Source organism: Malurus melanocephalus, unplaced genomic scaffold (genome assembly GCF_030028575.1).
Source record: "Malurus melanocephalus ecotype Western Australia unplaced genomic scaffold, MMel_1.1 scaffold_317, whole genome shotgun sequence".
Taxonomy (NCBI): Eukaryota; Metazoa; Chordata; class Aves; order Passeriformes; family Maluridae; genus Malurus; species Malurus melanocephalus.
The window spans coordinates 773,321-779,090 of NW_026623549.1; positions in this window are offsets into that span (position 1 = coordinate 773,321).

Here is a 5,770-nt window from a genome sequence, read left to right on the forward strand (position 1 = left end):
GCTGGGCCAGCAGCACTGCCTGCCCCTGCCTTCGGGGGTACCCAAAGGATCTCCCCATCCAGATGGGACAGTTCTGCCAGATAAATTCAGTTTGCAGCCGCCCTGCTGATGGAGAATGGTCTGTCTGCTCCCCCAGAGGCTGCTTTCACCACTAAGTCATTGCTCTCCTCAGCAAACACTCTTCCTTAACCAAATAACAGGAKTTTTACGTGAGTTTTGGAAGAAACAAAATAAAAAACCCCACAGATGCCTCTAGAAAAAAAATTAAAAAGCAACAACAAAACCAAGATTCTAAAGACTTTCTGCCAAAGTCCAACTAAACCCACCCACCACAAACCTGAGATCCAGAGCACGGTGCTGTAGGACAGCTCCAAGAAACAACCTGCACGGGAAGAGAGGAGGCAAACAGGCTCTCCAGGAGGGAATTACCACCTTGCACTTGGTCTCTCTCTCCCTGGTCTGAATTATGCTCCTCCTCAAAGCCTCACATTGCTTTTCACTACAAACCTGAATAGATACGRAGAACTATGCAGTTACAAAGTGAAGCTCTACTAAAATTTAAAATGCATATTGGATGTTTCAAACCTTAGAAATTGCAGCTGAAGCTTAAGAAAAGTGTTTTAGGGACTTTTAATTATTAACTTACAAAGTTACTGCACCAAAGAATGACTTCCTCCATCACTGTGTGAAGAAGCAATTCTGAATGCACAGCTGGGTAGAGCCCTCGTCTCTGGAACTCTGCCAGTTTGTGAGCATCAGGAAAARGCAAGAGTGATTCCAGTTCTTTCTRGAASTGTGGGAATGTGGGCATTTGTGGAGCCAAAAGGGTCAGACCAGTCAGGGGAGTGCATCAGTGAAACCCTGCGGCACTGGGCAGGAGTGGCAACGGAGTGGTTTTACCCAAAACAGTCCCAGTGACCCCATGAGGAAAGCTGCTTGGGGACCTTCCACAGGACCTTCCTCCWGGACTGTCTTTGTGGCGTGACAGATGGTGTCTCCTACAAACAGAAAAGTATTGGAAAGGCTCAGAAGYGCAGCTGGAGGAAGAATTATAAACAAACAAACACKGAACAACCTTCTTCTTCATTAACTWGGAACACAAYTCCAGTATTTTGACAATATTTTCATCCCAGATTGGAAGGAAAACATGAAGCAGSACTATTCTGTGGAGAATAACATTTCCAGACCCAAATTACACGAAAATGCCTTGTTTCAGAGGAGTTTCACACTGAAACAAATGCACAGCCCTGCCAACAGAGCTGTCAAAAGCTGGTCMCACAGTGCTTTGATTACCATGTATTAGCCAACACAGGGGTCTGGGGAGTGAACACTCTTTGCATGTCACTACCAGCGTCCCTGTTCCAAATGGATATTTTTGATTTTTCAGATAATCAAAACTGTCTTTTTCTTCCAGGGATGTGGGTTTATTCTTTCTTTGCAATGTTAACAAGAGCTTCCTCATAGTCACAGCATTATTTCACAACCTATTTCTTTTTTTTTTTTTGCCTAAACCATTGTTGTACTAATAACCTAAATAACACCAAATGTTTCAAAATACAGAAAGAGAACCCATGAATTGAGGCTTTTACTGAGGTAAYCTTAGTGGATGAAATCAAAGCAATAGATGCACTTACTGCTAAGCAATACTAATCAATTCTTTATTCTCAAGCACATATTGTTACAGGGTAGTTTGTTATTTTCACATTAGAAAGCACGCCAGGAATTTTTCAGTTCGCCTTTTCCCTTGATGTTGTCTCCAGATGGATTCTTAAATTCCAGTGTGAGTTCCTACATTAATAATTATATTGCAGCTCTGTTACTGGTGGTTTTTGTWTATGCAAGGATCTGTTCTTTCTTAGAGTACACAAATCTGGCATTGGTAGGTGTCTTTGAGGTGTTAAATAGTTCATGGTTTGTGACACAAATGTGTGTTTTCAAGACAAATTGTTGKTTTTTGTTCCATTAACCCTGTAACCTGCTGCTGCCCCTCAGCTCCAGAGAGCAGCTCGTAACTGCTCTGCCTGGAAACATGCAGGATGTTGCAGCTGTAAATAAAAATATTCTCCTGTGGTACCTCACCAGCCTTATCTCCTGAACAAATCACCATCACAGGCCTCACACAATTCCCAAAACAAGGCACCCGAGAGACAGCAACTGCACCCAACTTATGGTGCCCAACATTCATTTGGGATACCCTGGCCAATTTGATACACTGGATAATAAGATCTAGGTGATACCAGTTTTAGAAAAAGATATACAGAAAAAGCCCTAAACAACTCCACACCACCCCCAAGCAAAACAACACAAAGCCAAACAAAAAAATCCCCAGATTTTAGTGTACCCCTCTATAGTGAGTGGTAAAATTCTTCTCCTTGAAATGAAGGTACGGCTTCCATTTTTTTCAATGAGTGTACAGCCTTGTACTTCCTGAAATTTATGAACAGCTCAYAATTTCATTTCAGCAGGTAGATTTCATTTCAGCAGAGAGCATGATCCAGCACTCCAAAGCACAGCTACAATCAAAGATGAAAACAAAGCTAAAGATCTCAATAAGCTCACAGAAGGCCCATTGCTATGTCCCAATAGGCCACATTTGGTGCTGCTGACAGACCCCATTTCTCACTGCTTGCAGTCCCACAGCAGCCAGCATCTCACACGATAGGCTTGTTTGCATCAAATAAATCAAAGSCTGCTGCTCATGCCTAATGAACCCTTGCAAAGTACCTCCCACAGATGAGATTTAAAAGCCTGGAGTGCTTTTGAAGACAAAAATGCTGAAAAAAGCTCCACTGATGAGGGTTCACACAAATGTCACWCTTATCATCTAAATGTAGCAAAAATGCACTAAATGCCAGCCACAAATACTTCCAGCAGAAGTTGCTGTGATCCAAGAAGAAAAACATCCTTTCAAAGGGGACATGGGAGGAATGAATACAGAGGATCCTATTCCACTTGCTCTAAATTCTCAACTGACACAGTTATACAGCCCAAACTGATGAACAATGGAGAAGGAATTTCAGCATCTATTTAAATAGAGAAAATAAAAGAAGACKATTAAAGTCAAAGTGCACATAGCCCAGTTTCACCACAAGAACTGGACACAGATTTACAAAAGCATTATGTGACCAATTACCTGCCTTGGCTCTGGTGAACTGCTGGATCTGACAACTCATTCACACCAAACTGGAATTTGAGGAACCACAGGGAAAAGATCCTATCTTGTCCATCTACATAACCCAAACACAGTCAATAATTTGAGGTATTATTGCACAATGCCTTCTATAACAACCTTAGAGAGGACTGTGTGTTTCTCTGCCTTTATTTCTGCTCAGTCCTCAGCACAGAGGGGTTTGTTTTCAGAATGAAACCTCTGCATGTGCACTACCAAGCAGAAGAGAGATTTAACTCTCCCCTTAAGCTCCAAAACAATGAATCCAGTCAGGCTGCAAATTCAGCACAGCAGAACCAGGGAGGAAAGAACTGCATACTGTGTCAGTCAGGTGTGAAAACTGGCTTCTCCAAAATAAGTTATCCTTGGTAAGGATGTAGATGGTCTTCTCCTAACTTTTAAGGAGCATGGCAGCAGGAGAAGATCTTCACTCAGCAGTTTTCAAAAGGTACAGATTTTGGGGTACTGGAGTCTCTTGGTATCTTTGACTCCAGCCTCACACACATTCTTTATTTGGAGGCTTTTGGGCAGTTCCCTCAGTATCTATATGATCAGTTTGAGTTGAGAAGCTGCATTAARTCTGCAGGATTCACTGTTTCATGATCTGTACATTTGAGTATAAAAAAGGAAAGACTTGGGYTCCTGGCGAGTCTCCCCGAGTGAAGTTCTCAGGCTTGCTCTACAGAAAAAGTCCCTCTGGGCCTCTGAAGAGCCAACCAGTCTATAAACAGGCCATGAGAAACATCTCACAAGTTTAAAATTAGCACGAACGACACTGAGATCCCAAATATCTGGGCAGAAATAAAGCAATCTCTTGGGGCAGGAACCTGGCAGTGATCTGTGTACGTGCACTCCACGGAGAGCCCTCTCTCAGGGGGCTCTGCTCTCCCTGMAAAGCACCAGCACAGTGTGCCCAAACCAACTGGGGACAGGACATGCCAGGCACTGAGTGACCCCTTGGATCCCAGGAACAACAGGCACTCTCCAGTCCCATCAGGATTTTCCATTACTGACCCCAACATCAATAATAGGTTTCACCTTGAAAGGCTTCTCTTACAACTGAGATGCAAATGAGGGAGAGGAAAACAAAAGGAAAAACCAAGATAACTGACTTAGAAATATGGTAAATCACAAAAATGTCCCCTTCAATCCAAAATGATGATGATAGAATAAAAACATGTTTATGGAATTAAGGGAGATTGATTAGCAACAGAAAGAGYTTCATTCAATCTTAATTCTACATGCTGGGGTTTTTAATATAATTTGCCTAAAACCCACTAAAAACCACCACCACTTTGCATCAAAAACCAGACAATGACATACTGGTGAATCAATGAGAATAAGATTAATCAGACAGGCTTTCCAGGGCTAAAATATCTTCAGCTGAGTGTGCAGCTGCTAATGGCAGCGGGAGCCCTGGCTCCTGCAGGAAGCAGCTCAGTGACATCAACAATTCCTGCTCCTGGAGAGGGGCACTGGCACAGATGCCCCATGCAGGCAGCACTACCAGGGCTGCTCATCCCTGTTCTCATTTCCAGCAGGAAATGCCTCCTCCTCCTGGCTTTGCCATCTGACACCAAACTAGAGGAGAGGTTCACCCCCAAGCTGCATCAGAAAGTTGCTCAATTAACCTGGGAGGTCACAGGCATGTTTAACAAACAGGGATCTGAATTTCCAAGAAAAGAGGGGGATGTTTATTTTAGTTGTAGTTCTCTGAATTTGCTTTCAGATAAGAATAAAGTAATTAAGACAAGGGGGACAGAGGAAATCCATTTAAACCTGCTGGTACTGTCCAGGCAAGTGAGGGGTTTCAGAAATGAAAGTGCTTGGCCAGGCTGTGCTTCTCTCCAGTGGGTGCAACCCGAGGCAGGGACCCAAATCCCCAATCTGGAGTTCAGACCTGACCCAGCTGTCAAGGCAGAGGTTTATTTACAGAAAAACTGTCAGATCCAGGCAAGTGACACTGCAGCTTCCCAATGAGCTGGCTTTTAACAAGCAGCTCCCCATGTCAGGTGTCAGTTCTGCCTCTGGGTGATGTGCACAAGCAATGGGAGCGCCCTCGATGCAGCTCGGGTGACCCCAAAGGGATTTGAGCTTTTGCCTTGTCACTGATGATCCAAATGCACAGCAGGTTCTCACACCGATGCCCTCCAGGTACTGACTTACTGACTCATAAGGGTTCTGTCTTGGCACACAATCCCRAAGCAAATGCCATTCCCCACGTTTCAGGCATATGATTTCCCTGCAGGCTTCCTCAGGACCACTACTCTACTACTCTAACAGGGATTCACACCACTCAGTCCGAGCTTTGGGCTACAGGCACTGCACATTGCATTGTGAGGGAAACAGCTAAAAGCTTTCTAGCCATTTTCCACCACCTCTTATCTTTTTAGCTTACTTTTAACAGCTTTTTCTATTTTGAATAATAAACAGCTTAGTACCTGCATTTTTTCCAAAACCAGGGAAGAGTCTCAGGCTACCCAGAAAAACAAACACTTATTTTGCAAATTGCTGTTGGTCTGCAAATTGAACAGGTCAGCAAGGAGAAAGGCAGGGCTAATTTAAAAGCTGGTGCCCCAAGAGTCAGGGAGGGAARGTGAG